This window comes from Pleurodeles waltl, unplaced genomic scaffold (assembly GCF_031143425.1).
Source record: "Pleurodeles waltl isolate 20211129_DDA unplaced genomic scaffold, aPleWal1.hap1.20221129 scaffold_67, whole genome shotgun sequence".
Classification (NCBI taxonomy): domain Eukaryota; kingdom Metazoa; phylum Chordata; class Amphibia; order Caudata; family Salamandridae; genus Pleurodeles; species Pleurodeles waltl.
The window spans coordinates 609,010-627,682 of NW_027150384.1; the positions used below are offsets into that span (position 1 = coordinate 609,010).

The 18,673-nt window shown below is 48.3% G+C and overlaps 3 non-coding genes across 3 annotated transcripts; 2 read left to right on the plus strand and 1 right to left on the minus strand.

Moving 5' to 3' along the window:
• Window positions 1–4,859: 4,859 nt before the first annotated feature.
• On the plus strand, window positions 4,860–4,931 carry TRNAP-AGG (transfer RNA proline (anticodon AGG)). Its single transcript has one exon. It is a non-coding gene; the product is annotated as a tRNA-Pro (tRNA).
• A 1,726-nt stretch (window positions 4,932–6,657) lies between these two features.
• On the plus strand, window positions 6,658–6,730 carry TRNAF-GAA (transfer RNA phenylalanine (anticodon GAA)). The gene has a single exon. It is a non-coding gene; the product is annotated as a tRNA-Phe (tRNA).
• Window positions 6,731–10,495: 3,765 nt separating this feature from the next.
• On the minus strand, window positions 10,496–10,567 carry TRNAP-CGG (transfer RNA proline (anticodon CGG)). The gene has a single exon. It is a non-coding gene; the product is annotated as a tRNA-Pro (tRNA).
• Window positions 10,568–18,673: the final 8,106 nt, after the last annotated feature.

Here is an 18,673-nt window from a genome sequence, read left to right on the forward strand (position 1 = left end):
CACCTTCACTCTCAAGAGTACCCGGTAGCACCAGACTATGCCACATAGGCAGCGTTCTCCTTCGTTCTTTGCTAAAGATCATGCCAGTGTTATCACAGTAAGATATGTGCACTCTTCACCCACACACTATTGACCTGTCTGCTATGGACTGTCATTGTCTCTCACTTACCAATTGGCTATTTTAGTTCCTCCACACTGATCAACACTACTCTAAAGCATGTCTCAGGGCATGTCCCTAAACCATGGACTCTGATTGTGTCAATAAACAGTTATTCACAAACGAGGTATCACACCTGGACATTGTCGTTATATCACATAGACATTTTCACCTGTAAATAAACACTTTTTACACATTTTCCATGTCAACCTTTTCTGTGATTCATTTACTCATCAAATAATAGTATTGAGTGAAACCATGTCAATGACTTCAGAAGATCAGTGCATGAGTGCTGAACTGTGGGGCCACAAAGCTACACACAATGATCCAAACATGACAATGGTGTATGATGTAGACGTCTCATAAACTGATGGATACATATAGACTTTGGTCAAGATCTACGGCAGGTCAGGCAGAAAACCAAGTAAAAAGCAATGCAGCCAGCTGGGAGCACCAGAATAAATCATTGGTGTGGTACAGTGGTAGCTAACCTCATCAGTGATGGGCGCCGGTCTATGTTGCAGGGTAGAGTACCATTTGGGGCTGATGTCAGATCTGCACAATTCACAACATTGTCCAAACAGGACCCCAACAATGACAGCTGCAGGACCAGACTTACCTGTCCAAGAGAAAGCAGACATAGACATAATGAATGGTGGCTACGCTGCATGGCAGATGCATGAACTGGTAGATGTGATTTTGCAGCCAATGTGACAGCTCTGTTGTCAATAGGTGATGCATGTGTTAAGAGAGGGATTTGAAAGCAGGATGGAATCCCTAGGCCATCCCCCAATTTGCCCTAGGCACTCATGGGAAGACCCTGAGACTCAAGCATATTACACAAATTGTATGTGAGAATGCATAACTATTTATTATTAATTCCAGTAACCTAAAAAAAAAAAAAACTACCCTGTCCTAAACTAACGTATACTAACTATACTTATCCAAAAACTAAAGCTATTATTCCATTGCTAAACTTAACTTACACATTGAACACCACACTTTAAACATTGGTCCCCTCACCCCCTTAAGTTACAAACCACATGCAGGACATCAAATACTAATACTACACATTTACTAACTAATCCTAAACAAATATATTTATTTTTTTAATTAACACATAGGCCCATATTTATACTTTTTGATGCAAAACTGCGCAAACACAGTTTTGAGTCAGAAAGTGTAGCACCTGCTTGTGTGATTCCAGGGTGCCAGCCGGGCGCCAAATTTATGGAATCCCGCCAGCCGGTGCAAAGGGTGAGCTAGCGTCAGAAAAAATCACGTTAGCCGGGTGGGGATGGCTGTATGGGAGAATGGGGTTTTGCACCAAAAATGACGTTAGGTTGGTTAGAGGAAATAGAAATGCCTAGCTTCATTTCCGGAATGCAAAACCATCCATACCACATGACTCCTGTCTTAGAAAAGACAGGAGTGATGCCCACCTCTCCAATGTCTAGCACTGGGGACAAAGGCCCCCTGGGCAAGGCCATTGCACCCAGTGCCATGTAGGGGGGGCCATTTCAGAGCCCCCAATGGCACTTAAAAAAAAAAATGAAAATAATCACCTTTACTTTCCTGGGATGGGGTCCCCCATCCCCTGGTGTCCCTCTGGTGTGGGTGTGGTTGGGTCTGGGTCATGGGGTGGGCACCTGTGGGCTCTTTCCATGGTGTGTGACAATGGAAATGGGTCCACAGGTCCCCTAATGCTTGCCCTGAGCCAGGCGCTAAATAATGGTGCTAAGCAGGCTTAGCGTCATTATTTAGGCCCGCCTAACCTCTGTGCGCCATGTTTGCATGTGAGGATAAATAAGGCGCTAGGGCCTTAGAGTCATTTTTTGGATAGGAATGCCTACCTTGCATCTCATTGACGCAAGGTACTTTCATGCATCCAAAAAATGACTTTAACTCCAATATTTTGATGCTAGGCAGGTCTAACGTCAAAATACAAATATGGAGTTAAGTTTCCGATGAATTATCGTAAAAAAATTACGCTATTTCAGCGCAAACAGAGTATAAACATGCCCCATAGATACCCCAACATGACCCCTCACCCAACCACCCACAAATAAACACATAAGAAGAAAAAGAACCCACCCCCAACTATACTTATTTTAGATAATCTATACACCTACACTAACCTAACACTAACCCTGTAAAACCCACAATAAAATATCAGACAACTTCATAAGGGAGGGGACTGAACTGGGAGGTTGCGAATCACAATGAAGTCACAGTTTGGCCTTCTTGAGCTTCTTCTTGATGTATTTTAACATATTTTTGTTATCTGCAACTTCCTCCTCCAATTTGTCAAAACGAGTTAGGACGAGGGACACATCCCTTTGCAAATCCTACAGCAACTGTGTTGCAATGGCAGCAGGTGTTGTGAGCAGTTGTGCCAGTGTGGTGACTGCTGCAGCCGATGTGGTTGGGGTGGTGCTTGCTGTGCTGCCCTGCACTGCTGAGGAGCCTGAAGCTTGGTGGACCTTTTTAGACTGTGTGGGTCCCCATGTGGGAATTCCCACCATTCCCCTGTAGCCTTCTCTGCCTGGAAGCGGCAAGCCATACGTCGATACCCTGACTCCACTTCCAGGATGAGGCGGTACCGTACCACCCTCTTCTGGAAGTCACGCCTCTCCTCATTTGTCATGTTGGCAGCTGTAACATGAAGACAAGCAACCATCAGTGTCGGCATTGGATGGAGTCTGTACAGATTACTAGTTTACACTGCTACATCTAATAACACATGCACTCCAACACACATTCCAGAAAGGACAAAGGGCCTGATTTATGTAGAGTCAGCACCGCCTTTGCATCGTATTTTTATGCAAAAGCGCCGCAAACGTACAAAATATATTTATATTTTGTAAATTTGTGCCGCTTTTGGGTAAAAAAATAATGCAAAGGCGGAACTAACTCATCATAAATCAGACCCTTTGCCCAAATTTCCACCTCATCTGTGTCTATTTCCAACCATACATCACCAGTATCTTGGACATGTCAGTGGGAGGAGGGGATGCTGTTGATAACCGTAAGGGGTCAGAGCTTATAGGTGCACATGCAAGCCTAATCAACATAACTGTCACCTACACTGTGAGCATCGCGCCTATCTAGAAATTTGGTATTCCTCCCCCCCTGAGCCTAAGGGGGGTTGGCAGGGAGAGGTGTCTCTGCTCTGGAGATCACAGCAGTCGGAAGAAAGACTGAGAAGTCAGCAGACGGCCACGAAAGAGGGAAGCGCCTGTAAGATTCAAGCTCTGCATGGAGCCAGGGACAGATGTGCTCTCACGAGAGGACCATGGCCGCAGCAAGGAACCAGAGGATGGTGGTGGAGGGGTGAAGATGTACCCTTCACAATCTCCGCCAGCCTGGCCAGAGTAATTGTGCACTACTCCTTATCACATCCCAAGGCTCACCCGTCGCGATACCCCCCAAGTGGACACGTGGGACTTGTGATGGATTGCACCCCTAGAACAAGAGCTCTATTCTCATCCTCAGTTTTATTTTGATTAACAAATGCAAACCAAGGGTGATTCCTGCTGTGATAAGTAACCATGGTGGCCTCACACTTCCATATGAACTAATTGTTTGGTTCTTTTATACCTGACACATCACTTGTTTAAAATCAAAATGGTGTCCTTATCCTTCTAGTGTGGTATCCCCTCTGTATGCTTTCAGAGAGGTACTGTGTGTCCTGGTCAACAAAACTTGAGTGAGTTATCGGACAAGTTTCAATGGACTATGAATGATGGTGACAAAGTGAGTGAGGGTAGGGAGGGGGTTGGCATGGATGACTCCTGTCCTGTTGGTGAAGGGGAGGTAACAAGGCCCCCAGAAAGGCCGCTTAGACCCCCACTGGGCCGCTGGTAGCATCTGAACAGGCGGGAATGGATCTCAAATCGGCCACCACTCTGCCATAAAAAGCGCCCCCCACAACCACAACTCACACAGGCCCCTCGGCCATCCATTGCCCACCTGACCAATCCCCCCCCCCCCCCCCCCCAACCCGTCTGTTACTCTTGTTAGCACAGCCCAGCCACCTTCTAATTGACCCCTCTCACCTCAGGGCCACCCCCGTCAGTCTCTTTTCAGAAGGTTTTGAAGAAGGCTGAAGCTCATATCAGCAAAGGCAGCCTGGCTCGTGCACCTGCTGAAAGAGTGGGGGGCTCCCTCTCCGAGTGCAATTCAGACACACAAAGGCCTCTGAGGAGAGTCGTGTTTCTCAGATACAAGAAATCTATCCATGAGCTCTTGGTTCTTGTGACGTCATGACTATTTGGTGTCCGTGTCTATATCGAATTTATGTGGTCAAAAACCCCAACTCATCTGCGACTGACCTCTAAATAATTTACAAATATCTCTGAGAGAGAAACACATTTGTATTTTTCTAATAAAAACCTTTAAGTCCCGGGTGAAATAGGGATTAGATTTGCATTAATTTAACAGGCTCAGTGTATGACCGTCGCAAGTAATAATGTGTGTAGAGTTGTGTGAAGGCTGTTCCCTTTCTCTCTGCAGCTTTGAATAAAAGGAATCAGATATTTCCTAAAATGAGACTCTCTGTATCAGAAAACCAACCTCCTCCTGTTCTTTGGGATTGCCAGGCTGTGTCCAAGGGAAATACAGACAAAAATAATATACAGAACACTGTACAACCCCAGGTATGGTGCACACAGCTTCTCCCACATAACAAACACTTTTATCTGGCTCGTTGGTCTAGGGGTATGATTCTCGCTTAGGGTGCGAGAGGTCCCGGGTTCAAATCCCGGACGAGCCCTTTAATTTTTATCATATCACTAAATGGATAATTTGAAAAGTAACAAACTAAAAAACAAGCGCTTATAATATAAAATACCCTGGGACGGTTTTGTATTTTAAGCCAGCACGTGTCGCGCTGAAAGGAAGAAACGGAGCCCTGGACCAAGAGGCAGCTGCGGGGGCCGCCGGGAGGCAGGTCTCCATCACTGCCACATCAGCACCCGGGACATTTGTTAATGTTGCTTGGAGATGAATCTTATTACACCGGGGGCTGCACGTCTTTTGTTAAACCACACTGTGGGAGACAGCAGGGTGAGACGTGGGAGTGCACGAGTGTGAGACACACTGGGCAGGGAGAGGGTGTTGTGAGGTCACCAGCAGCCGGGCATAGACCCGGGGCACAAGCTGGGGGTGGGCGCGGGTGAACGGAGCCCCCACACTATTTTTGGAGCGTGGGCTCCGTTCCCTGTACCGGAGGCTGGCAGAGGCCGAATAGTGCCGCCTTGGACTCCATTAAATTAATTGTACAACTTTAGTTTGCCACAAAAGTTCTGATGGAAGCGCTTAGAGGCTCCGTCGTTCTGCTTGGCACAGTTAATCTGAGGGGGATCTTTGGTGGCACAGCGATGGCAGAGGCTTATTTAGAGGTTTATTTTGTAGCACGTCTTTGTGAGGGGTATATTTCGGGGCACAATAATGACTCCAGGAATACTTCGAAGTGTTAGTCCGTGGCAGTGGTTGTGATGGGCATATTCTGGGCAAAATGATTCTAATCTGATATTCTGTCTCACTCTCCTGCCATTGGGTGTTGGGGGAGGGGTCCCGTATAGCTGTCACGTTTCCCAGACCCATTCGTGATGTGTTGCTCCAGTCCAGTTTTATTCCTTTGAATTCTGGGACTTGTAGTCCTGTTTTATCATAGACTAAAAACGACTACAAGTCCCAGAACTCAAAGGAAAAATCTGGCCTGGAGCAGGAGATGACGCATGGACCTTGGCATCGACTTCCTCCACTGTCAGAGGGCCACTCAGGTACCTGGACCGGTGCAATGGACCCCTGGCTGAAGCGGGCACCCAGACCTCTGTGGAGAAATGTGTCTAGTAGGCTGTCTCCGGATGCTTGAGGGGGTGTCGCCTCTCTCACGCCCCCTGGGCTCTAGGATGGATCTACATAACCTGAAGAGTTTATATATAACCAGCAAAAAAGAAATAGCAATGATGGAAGGAGACAATAGACCCTACAATTTAAATTCTCGAAACTTCCTCGTGCCTGATAAGAGGACGGTGTGATCCATGACCTGCCTGCTCGTGAGACGCACGTGTAATACATATGACCCGTACTGCCCTGCTCTGCCCCCTCGCGAGTGTCTGTACTTATACACATGGGCACTGGAGTAACAAAGGCCCCCGCGGTGAAGAGGGAGAGCGAGCTCTAGGGGGCCCTAGAGCTCCCGCGTGAGTCCGGAGGGGGCCCCTGCGTGCACTGTGCAGGGAAGTACGGGAGGGGGCATGAAAGGGTGGTCCCGTGCAGGGAGAGGTCAGACACCTGTGAGGCTGCGGCACCGGCAGGTGATGCTGGAGTCAGCTGGTGACTGAGGTCCGATGACAGAGCAGCCCTCCCGGCCAGGCTTTTTAGGGTGGGTTGGGGGGGGGGGGGGGGGCACCTGTAAACTCTTCACTACTGCACTGGACCTCCAGGGTGTTTTTCATGCGGATCAGCACAGTCACTAAATGCGATCAAAGGCCGCCGAAATAGCTCAGTTGGGAGAGCGTTAGACTGAAGATCTAAAGGTCCCTGGTTCGATCCCGGGTTTCGGCAGAAAACTTGAATGAAAAACTTATAAAATATAAGACACTGTTTAAACAACATTAATATTTTTTCTCTGTCGTGTCCCAGCTCCTCATTGGTTTGTGTCCTTCCTCCTTTGCCTCATCCCTTGTTCTTTCTTCTTTTTCATTCCTTATCTCCCTTCCTCCTTCCCGGGTCTTCATTCCTTCGCTTCTCACCGCCCTCATTTCGTTATTTACACGTTTCTCACAATTCTGTCTCCCTCCGTCTCACCCCCATCGTTGTGCGTGCACCTCACACCAGCGGCCCCATCACACTAAATGCGTGACAGATGTACACCTAGGAGCTCAGTGCCACGTGCTGTGACGTTCACACCGTGGAGCACATTCCCCCTCATGGGAGTAAAGTACACTCGTGACATGCAGATCTGGAACAGCGGAGGGTGATCTCACGTGTGCCCTGTAACTCAGGACACACTCTGCTCTCACTCACTGTGTGTCTGTGTACTTAAGGACACACTCTACTCTCACTCACTGTGTGTCTGTGTACTTAAGGACACACTCTACTCTCACTCACTGTGTGTCTATAACTCTGGACACCCTCTTCTCTCACTTACTGTGTGTCTATAACTCGGGACACACTCTACTCTCACTCACTGTGTGTCTATAACTCGGGACACACTCTACTCTCACTCACTGTGTGTCTATAACTCGGGACACACTCTGCTCTCACTCGCTGTGCGTCTGTAACTCAGGACACATTCTACTCTCACTCACTGTGCGTCTATAACTCAGGACACACTCTACTCTCACTCACTGTGTGCGTATAACTCAGAACACACTCTACTCTCACTCAGGACACACTCTACTCTCACTGTGTGTCTATAACTCGTGACACACTACTCTCACTCACTGTGTGTCTATAACTCAGGACACACTCTGCTCTCACTCACTGTGTGTCTATAACTCAGGACACACTCTGCTCTCACTCACTGTGTGTCTATAACTCAGGACACACTCTGCTCTCACTCACTGTGCGTCTATAACTTGGGACACACTCTACTCTCACTCACTGTGCGTCTATAACTCAGGACACACTCTACTCTCACTCACTGTGTGTCTATAACTCAGGACACACTCTACTCTCACTCAGGACACACTCTACTCTCACTGTGTGTGTCTATAACTCAGAACACACTCTACTCTCACTGTGTGTCTATAACTCAGGACACACTCTGCTCTCACTCACTGTGTGCGTCTATAACGCGTGACACACTACTCTCACTCACTGTGTCTATAACTCAGGACACCCTCTACTCTCTCTCACTGTGTACTTAAGGACACACTCTGCTCTCACTCACTGTGTGTGTCTATAACTCAGGAAACACTCTGCTCTCACTCACTGTATGTCTATAACTCAGGACACACTCTGCTCTCACTCACTGTGTGTCTATAACTCAGGACACACTACTCTTACTCACTGTGTGTCTGTGTACTTAAGGACACACTCTGCTCTCACTCACTGTGTGCCTATAACTCTGGACACACTCTACTCTCACTCACTGTATGTCTATAACTCAGGACACACTACTCTTACTCACTGTGTGTCTGTGAACTTAAGGACACACTCTACTCTCACTCACTGTGTGTCTATAACTCTGGACACCCTCTGCTCTCACTTACTGTGTGTCTATAACTCGGGACACACTCTACTCTCACTCACTGTGTGTCTATAACTCAGGACACACTCTGCTCTCACTCACTGTGCGTCTATAACTCAGGACACATTGTACTCTCACTCACTGTGCGTCTATAACTCAGGACACACTCTGCTCTCACTCACTGTGCGTCTATAACTCAGGACACATTGTACTCTCACTCACTGTGCGTCTATAACTCAGGACACACTCTACTCTCACTCACTGTGTGTCTATAACTCAGGACACACTCTACTCTCACTCACTGTGCGTCTATAACTCAGGACACATTCTACTCTCACTCACTGTGCGTCTATAACTCAAGACACACTCTACTCTCACTCACTGTGCATCTATAACTCAGGCCACACTCTACTCTCACTGTGTGTCTATAACTCGTGACACACTACTCTCACTCACTGTGTGTCTATAACTCAGGACACACACTGCTCTCACTCACTGTATGTCTATAACTCAGGACACACTCCGCTCTCACTCACTGTGCGTCTGTAACTCAGGACACACTCTACTCTCACTCACTGTATGTCTATAACTCAGGACACACTCCGCTCTCACTCACTGTGTGTCTATAACTCAGGACACACACTGCTCTCACTCACTGTGTGCGTCTATAACTCAGGACACACTCTACTCTCACTCACTGTGTGTCTATAACTCAGGACAGACTCTGCTCTCACTCACTGTGCGTCTATAACTCAGGACAGACTCTGCTCTCACTCACTGTGCGTCGACACACTCTGCTCTCACTCACTGTGCGTCTATAACTCAGGACACACTGCTCTCACACTGTGCGTCTGTAACTCAGGACACACACTGCTCTCACTCACTGTGTGTGTGTAGTGTACACTGATGCACACTTTTAAGCATCGATTCTTCTATTTGCACTAGTGTTTCTTTTACCTCGTGGTACAGAGTATGCAGATCCCTGTGCCCAGAATATGCCCATCACAGCACCGTGGTTCAGAATAACCCTATATAGTGTGCGTGACAATTACTGTGGCACCAAATATACAGGGACCGGAATGGAAACCAGGATCAGCTCAGTCTGGGCAAAAAGTTCAAGCCAAACCCTTTCCCATGCAGCCCGCGGGGCAGCGCCAGGGGACCGAGCGAGCAGTCCGGCCCTGGCACATGCCTAGCAAGAGGACTGCTCTGCGGAATAACCCCAGGAAGCGCATCTACGGGGGTTATTGTGCCACCCAATGTACCCCGACGGTGCCACGGCACCTGCCAATCGGAACGGAGGAGCTTCTGGACACGTTCACCAGAGTGATTGTGTCATTTCACCTTTAATGTGCCATGGAGGACGCCCCGGACAGCTGCACCGTGGAATGCACCATTCAGACTTACCGTCGGTGGCACAGAAAATGCCCCTTTTAAATACGGTCATAAAAGTTATAACTGTGGCAGGTCTCAGAGGAGCGCCTCCTGTAGGAGGAGGGCCTCTGCTGCTCTTGCTGTCCAGCCAGTGCTTGATTTGGAAATAAAAAGGTGCCGGTGCCCACAGCCCTCCTCTTAAATACGCGGCTGCAGCGTAATCCTGAACCCATCTCAGGCCTCTTCAATCCATATAAAGCCACTTCCTGCCCCTTCAGCTCACTCTTGCAGCTTTCTCCCTTTGTGACACTTTTTCGTTGTTCCCTTCCTTCGTCTTTCTCATTTGTGTCTTTTTCTCGCAGCAAATGCTAGAGGCAGAAGAATAAGCCCCGGCCCTCAAAAATAAGTGTCGGTGCCCAGCACCGGAAACAACAAGCACAAATTAAGCACTGTGTCCAGCGCACTCTTCCTAGCGTGGCTCACACTCACGTGCGCCCACACAGCTCACTCAACAGCTCCACGAAGTGTAGCGCCCACAGTGAGTTTCAACTGCATGTAAGAGAAATCCTCTCTTGGCTGCTGATGTGGCAGGTGTAGGCACCCCCGCCCCCCACCCAACACACACACACATCTGAGTGTGGCGATGAGGGCGACATATTCTGGATTAAAATCCGAAACCAGGCCAGGGTCTTTTTAAAAGATGATGTTGTTTGATTAACCACTTGAAGCATCTGCTTAATTTAAAAAAAGAATTCCAAGGAGGGCTCGTCCGGGATTTGATCCCGGGACCTCTTGCACCCGAAGCGAGAATCATACCCCTAGACCAACGAGCCACTCAGATGTCATTGGAATGTGGACATGTGTGAGGTAGGGTACAGAGCTCCAGATAGCAGCACTTCTGTGTTCACAAGGTGTCTGTTTCCTTTTATTCAAAAGCCGAAGGAGAAGGAAACTTCAATCATGTACCAAGAATACTGTGCGAGAGGCCTCCCTGTGGGTCTCCTCACCTTCATACATGTGTGGCCCCATTTCACCTGGAACCCAAGGGATTCCGAGGAGCAAATATGAAAATGTATTCCACCTACAGGGGTGTATTAAACTATTGCCCACTGGCATCAGAAGTGTTTCTCTTTTCTGCGGCTCACAGTACTTTTCAGTCTCTTAAAGACCACAGGCACCAAATAATGAATACGTCACACCCACGGTGTGACACTAATGAGGGATAATGCCCGGTCCGGGGTGGGGCAGATGTGTTTGTTCCAGAGCAGCTGAAAGGGCATCAAGGTTTATGGCACAGGAAGAGGTGCAGTGTCCGAGCTCCCCGCCAGGGGGCGCCTACTTCTCTGGGGGGGTTCGGATTCACATCGACCCCCTGGTTGTGTGCTCACTGTGAGGCCGTGTGACAGGTTGTGTCTGTCCTCTTTGGTCAGTCAGTGTCTGGGGAACGCCTGAAAGAGAAAGTCCCCTCTGCGGGGGTGGTGGGGACATCACACCTCCTGTTACCCTGGACATCCCCACGCTTACACCCCGGAGGCAATGACGAGGGCCGAAAAGGACAGAGGCCGGGCCGTTATCGATAAATATATACAATTATATATATTGGAAGTGAAATAGGGAGAAAGGAAAGCATGTTTACACAGTCTGAAAGTATCTTTTATTGTTATTTATATTCACAAAGTAATTAGCTCAAATGTGAAAATAACATGTTGATTAACCTTGCATCTTCATGCACCAAGCAAATAAAGGTAGGAGGGTAAAAAGGAAGAACATACCCTTTGCGCCCCACACCCATCATGCCCTTCGCCTCATGCCAATTGGAACCGCACTGGAGATATCAAAAGCCATTAGGTACAATAGTTGTAAACTGTGCTCGGAAACCATAGTTCTAATAACACTTCTACTCCTGTGTGTGATCTTGGGCAGCTCAGCTCCACATCAGTCATAAGTAGAAGCATTTCAACTGAAGAAGCTCTTGGAGTTACAGTCTATATAAACATGGATTCTCTAATCTCTGTATAAACTGCAGTCACTAATTTCTTTAGAAACGGCTGTTTGTGATGCACCAAGTCACAGCGTGTAAAGAAAAGACATTCACTGATTATAAAGAAAAGACATCAGAAAATGACTATGATAGGGTTATTACAGTCGAGTTCTGACATTACAATGCCTTCTGCCAGAGCTAGCAGCCAAGGTAAAAGGCAGATCAGGTCAAGGAGCATAATTAATAAAGCTGTTTAAAGCAAAAAAATGAATGTTGCTTTTCTTTCTTCTTCTCTATTTTAATAGCTTGGAGTGACAGAACCTATGCACAAAGGTTTTCAGTGGTTTGTGGGAAAGTTGGCGGTGTGACCATGTATTATATGGGGTAAAATACCCCCTGTGTACATTAGGATATTGCAAGTCACCTTAAAGTTCATACCTTATAAACAAGCAGTGGCAAAGCAAATAGGTCTCGCCTATGTAAGTTCTATTGCCTTTGCCAATGTGTTTTAGCCATGCTGTACACTAGTGAGACTACTATTCAGCATGGCTCAAAGTTAGTGGCATAAAGGAGAATGATGTGTCATCGACTGGTGTGGCATAGTATCATGGAGTAAGTAGAGTGTCCTAGAATGGAGCAATAAACTTAACTTTGAAGGAACAGGGGTCCCTGGAACAAAATGCAACACCACTCCCATAAACAATGATATTAAAGTAGTATGCAAATGGAATGTTTTATGCATTTATTCAATCAAAATATAAAAGATCAAATGTAGTGGGAAAACACCAACAGGGGAAATCGAGAAAGACTGGTATTTGGGCATTACACAAGTTATCTGGATGACCCAATGTCGCCAATTACAAGAAAAATTTAAAAAGTAACCTATATAGTACAGTGGTTTGGAGGAGGCTGGCCTGGTTTGTAGTGGGTACCTATGGTACTTACACCGTATACCACATCCAGTTATCCCTTATTAGTGAAATGTAGGCAGTGCCTAGATGCCAGGCTCTCTAGGAGACATGCAAAGCTCATGCAATACCACTGTAGTCACACAGTACTCACACACATGAAAGAAAATACAAAAAAAAGGTACTTTATTTTAGTGACACAAATGCCAAAAATACCATAGAGACTATACTCCCTTAGGAGGTAAGTAATACACCAATTATATACACTAGTATGCAGCAATAGCAATAAAAACAGAAAACAGTGCAATTAGTGAAAATCACAATGGTTATAAATGGGCCTAGGGGAAACACAAACTATGTACTAAGAAAGTGGAATGGGAATGTCGGTTTTCCACCAAGGCAAGTGTGGTGTGTAGAGGGGCGCCGGGAGTATTAGAAAATACCAAAGGTAAGTAATAGAACCCACCTCAGAGCCCAGGAAAGCAGGAGTAAATCACAGTAACTTTCCTAGAACACACAAGAACACGAGAAAGAAGATAATGCAAGAACCAGAAGATACTTCAAGACACAAATGGTGGATTCCTGGACCTAAAGACCTGTGGAAGAATGGGACTAAGTCCAAGAAGCACAGAAGAGTCCAGGGAGGACAGGAGACCCCGCTAACCCGAATCAAGGTGCAAAAGAAGAACCACTGGTGAAGAACAACAGTCAGTACTGCACCCAAGAAGATGGATGCAGGTTCGTGGTTGGTGCAGATTATATCCCACACCGGATGGATGATTGCAGTCTGGTTTGCATCGCTGGATTCCACCAACAAGCCTTGGCACAGGCAATGCTCATGGTTAGTGGAAAATGGCACTGCCCGGGACCAGGAGGGACCTGGTGGACTCTACCCAGGAGGAGGAGTCAGAGGGGGCTCTCAGCAATTCAGAGAGCCCACAGAATACAAGCCAGCACACACAGGAGTCCCCCAGCACGGGGACAAAGGAATTGCAAAAGGAGGTCCACGCAGCACAAAAACAAAGGATCCCACGCCGCCAGAGAACCACTCAGGAAGCTGTGCATCAAAGGAAGGAGTGCTGGGGGCCGGAGCTACATTGTGCACAAAGAATTTCATAGAAGGATGCCACACGCCTTGGCAACTGAAAAACACGTGGTGCACGGGGTATTGTCTTGCGTAGGAAGGCAAGCTCTTACCTCCACCAAAGTTGGACAGTAGGACATCAGGACCATCGGGACCACTTCAGTCTACCACCCGTGATGCAGGATCCATGCAACTCATCAGGAGAGGGGACCCATGCAGATGGTCATCATTGCAAAGAGGTGCCTGCTGAAGCAGGGGAGTGACTCCTTCACTCCAAGGGAGATTCGTTCATTCTCCTAGTGCAGACTGAAGACAGGCTGTCCTCTGAGGATGCACGACCGGGAAATAGCTGCAGTTGCTGGCAGGAGCTGAAGTTACAATGTTGCAGAAGTCGTCTTTGCTTCGTTGTTGCAGTTTGTGGAGTTCCTGGAGGGTCCAGATGCAGTTTCTTCAGTAAGAAGGTGAAGTAAAGGATGCAGAGGATTCCTGCTGGAGTCTTGCAATCTGAATTTGAAGATCCTCCCAAAGGAGAAACCCTAAATAGCCCTGAAAGGGGGATTGGTCAGCTATACAGGTAAGCACCTATCAGGGGACGGCTCTGACACCACCTGCTGGCACTGGCCACTCAGATGCTCCCAGAGTTCGCTGCCAACTTGGAATCCAAGATGGCAAAACCCAGGGACCCTCTGGAGGAGCTCTGAGCACCACACCTGGGGTGGTGATGGACAGGGGAGTGGTCACTCCCCTTTCCTTTGTCCAGTTTCGTGCCAGAGCAGGGACTGGGGGTACCTGAACTGGTGTGGACTGGATTATGTAAGGAGGGCACCAAATGTGCCCTTCAAAGCATTTCCAGTGGCCTGGGGAAGGAAGCTACCCCTTCCAAACCTATTTCCAAAGGGAGAGGGTGTAACACCCCTCCCCCGAAGGAAATCCCTTGTTCTACCTTCCTGGGCTTGAGCTTCTCAAGCAACAGGAGGGCAGAAACCTGTCTGAGAGGTGGCAGCAGCCGGGGCTGCCTGGAAAACCTCAGAAGGCTGGAATGGCAATACTGGGGGTCCTCTAAGGAGCCCCCAGAGTGCATGAAATCATACAACCAATGCTTGCAAAAGCCTTGGGGTATGATTCCAACATGTTTGATACCAAACATACCTATGTCTGGAGTTACCATTATGTAGCTGGGAATAGGGAGTGACCTATTTCCAGCACACATGTAAAATGGCATCCCCGCACTCCTGAAGTCTGGGAAAATGGTCCTGGAGGTCGTGGGGGCACCTCTGCTAGTGCAGGGGTGCCCTCACACACAGGTACTCTGCACCCTGCCCTCAGGGCTGGAGGGCCTGCTATAGGGGTGACTTATAAGTGACCTGGTGCAGTGTAACTGGCAGTGAAAGGGTGCATGCACCTTTTCACACAGGCTGCAATGGCAGTCCTGCAGAAGCCTTTGCATGGGCACCCTATGGGTGGCAAAAGAAATGCTGCAGCTCATAGGGATCTCCTGGAACCCCAATGCTTCTTCGTACCCAACTACCATATAATAGGGACTTATAAGGGGGCACCAGTATGCCAATCTTGGGAGAAATACTGAGTTACCAGTATGCAACAACCATAATTTAAGGGAGAGAGCATAACTGTTGGGGTCCTGATTAGCAGGATCCCAGTAGACACACTCAAACACACTGGCAAACAGGCCAAATGTGGGAGGTAGCCAAGCTAGAAAGCAGCTACTTTCCTACAAGGTAAGCATCCACAATAATAATTTACAAGCTTTTATACACCCACTTTTACATGAATGACTCAAATAGTGAATCAAGAAGTCATTAGCTCATAGTACCTATGCTTATGCCAACTTATGTACAATATCACAAATTCAAGTCAAGGTACTTTGGCCGACGATATTTCGATCCCCTAGACAAGTATCAGGATCATCCTAAGCCTTTGTTAAGCTTGAGTTAAAAGGGTTACAGAGTGCTTGTAACCAAAACAGCCAAGATAAATCTGACTCATGTCTCATATGAGTGACAAGGCAATCAATGGAGATCTGAATCTCTAATCAAGCGCCAATGCCATAAAGTAGTAGTAGAGTGGAGTAGTGTCACAGTGTAATAGAGTGGAAAGGCATAAATATGAGTGAACTGGAGTAGAGTGAAGTAAAGTAACGTGAACTTGCATAGAGAAAGTTGGGTAGAGTGCTGTTGAGCATAGTACATTGTATAGTGGAGTGGCATAGAGGGTTGTGCAGTGGCATAGAGTGGAGTAAAGTGGAATGGAGTGGCGTATAGGGAGTTGTGTAGGGAGTTACAGAGTGGAGAAAGTGTTAGAGTTTAATGGAATAGAGTGTCAGAGTCTATTATCATGGAGTGTAATGTCATAGTTAAGTGTCATAGAGTGGAGTTGGGTGGTCTAGAGTGAAGTGGCATAGAGTACAGTGGTGCAAAGTAGATTGGTGTAGAGTGTGGTGGTATAGAGTGCGTTGGTTTTGAGTAAAGTGGTGTAAAGTGCATTGACGAAGACTGCACTGGTTTAGCTCACAGTGCAGTAGCGTAGAGTGGTGAAGAGTAGAGGGGAGCAGAGTGGAGTGGCACAGCATAGATTGCAGTGGTTCAGAGTGATGTGTCATAGAGTGATGCGGTGCATGGTAGAGTGGAGTGGTGCAAGGTAGAGTAGACTGGTGCAGAGTGCAGTGATGCAGAGTAGAGTGGCATAGAGTGTAGTGGCATATAGTACATTGGTGTAGAGTGCAGTAGAGTGGCATATAGTTGAGCGGTGCAGAGTAGAGTGCCGTGGTGCAGAGTAGAGAGGAGTATAGTTCAGTGGCAGAGTGCAGTGTTGCAGAGCAGAGTGTCATAAAGGGCAGTGGTGTAGAGTAGAGTGGCATAGAATGCATTGGTGTAGAGTGCAGTGATGTAGAGTAATGCAGAGTAGAGAAGAGTGGCTTAGAGTACAGTGGTACAGAGTAGAATAGAGTTGCATAGAGTGCCGTGGCATAGAGTAGATTGCTGCAGAGTACAGTATAGTGGTGAAGAGTAGATTGTTGCAGAGTGGAGCATAGTGATGTAGAGTGCAGTAGCATAGAGCAGTGCAGAGCAGATTGGAGTGGCGCAGGGTACATTGGAGTGGTGCAGGGTAGATTAGACTGGCATAGCAAAGAGTGGAATTGCGTAGATTGCAGTGGCATAGAGGAGATGATTTCAAAGTAGAGTGAAGTGCCTACAGTGGAGTGGTGTAGAGTAGAGTAGATTAGAGTGCCGTGGTGCAGAAAAGAGTGCATTGGGAGAGAGTACAGTGGCATTGAATGCAGTGGTGCAGAGTAGAGTGGCGTGGAGTTCAGTGGCAGAGTGTAATGTTGCAGATTAGATGGTCGCAGAGTACAGTGGTGTATTGTAGAGTGGCATAGAGTGCAGTCGCCTAGAGTGCTGTGGCGCAGAGTACAGTGGCATAGAGTTGTAGGAAAGTACCATCTTGCCTGGCATGTTACCCCCATATTTCACTGTATATATGTTGTTTTAGTTGTATGTGTCACTGGGACCCTGCCAGCCAGGGACCCAGTGCTCATAAGTGTGCCCTGTATGTGTTACCTGTGTTATGACTAACTGTCTCACGGAGGCTCTGCTAATCAGAACCTCAGTGGTTATGCTCTCTCATTTCTTTCAAATTGTCACTAACAGGCTAGTGAAAATTTTACCAATTTACATTGGCATACTGGAATCAAATCAAATCAAATCAAATCATTAACATTTATAAAGCGCGCTACTCACCCGTGCGGGTCTCAAGGCGCTAGGGGAAAAGGGCGGGGGGGTTACTGCTGCCCGAAAAGCCAGGTTTTTAGGAGTCTCTGGAATGCGGAGTGGTCCTGGGTGGTCCTGAGGCTGGTGGGGAGGAAGTTCCAGGTCTTGGCTGCAAGGAAGGAGAAGGACCTCCCACCCGCAGTGGAGCGGCAGATGCGAGGGACGGCAGCGAGCGCGAGGCCCGAGGAACGGAGGAGACGGGTGGGGGCGTAGAAGCTGAGGCGACGGTTGAGGTAATCCGGTCCCTTGTTGTGGAGGGCTTTGTGTGCGTGGGTGAGAAGTCGGAAGGTGATCCTTTTGCTGACTGGGAGCCAATGCAGGTGTCTCAGGTGTGCGGAGATGTGGCTGTTGCGGGGTACGTCGAGGATGAGGCGGGCCGAGGCGATTTGAATACGTTGCAGGCGTTTTTGGAGCTTGGCGGTGGTCCCAGCATAGAGGGTGTTGCCGTAGTCCAGGCGGCTAGTGACGAGGGCGTGGGTCACGGTTTTTCCAGCGGAAGATCTTGCGGAGCATGCGGAGGGTGAGGAAGCAGGCGGAGGACACGGCTTGACTTGCTTGGTCATGGTGAGAAGAGGGTCCAAGTTGAAGCCGAGGTTGCGGGCGTGGTCTGCGGGGGTCGGTGCCGAGGGCCGTGGGCCACCAGGAGTCGTCCCAAGCGGACGGGGTGTTGCCGAGGATGAGGACTTCCGTCTTGTCAGAGTTCAGCTTTAGGCGGCTGAGCCTCATCCAATCTGCGACGTCCTTCATGCCCTCTTGTAGGTTGGTCTTGGCGCTGGCGGGGTCCTTGGTGAGGGAGAGTATAAGTTGGGTGTCGTCGGCGTAGGAGGTGATGATGATGTCGTGCTTGCGTACGATGTCGGCGAGGGGGCTCATGTAGACATTGAAGAGTGTCGGGCTGAGCGATGACCCTTGAGGTACGCCGCAGATGATCTCAGTGGGGTCTGAGCGAAACGGAGGGAGGTAGACTCTTTGGGATCGGTTTGAGAGGAAGGAGGCGATCCAGTCCAGGGCCTGGCCTTGGATCCCGGTGGAGCGGAGGCGGGTGATTAGGGTGCGGTGACAGACGGTGTCGAAGGCAGCCGAGAGGTCGAGGAGGATGAGGGCGACTGTTTCACCGTTGTCCATCAGGGTTCTGATGTCGTCTGTGACTGAGATGAGGGCGGTTTCAGTGCTGTGGTTGG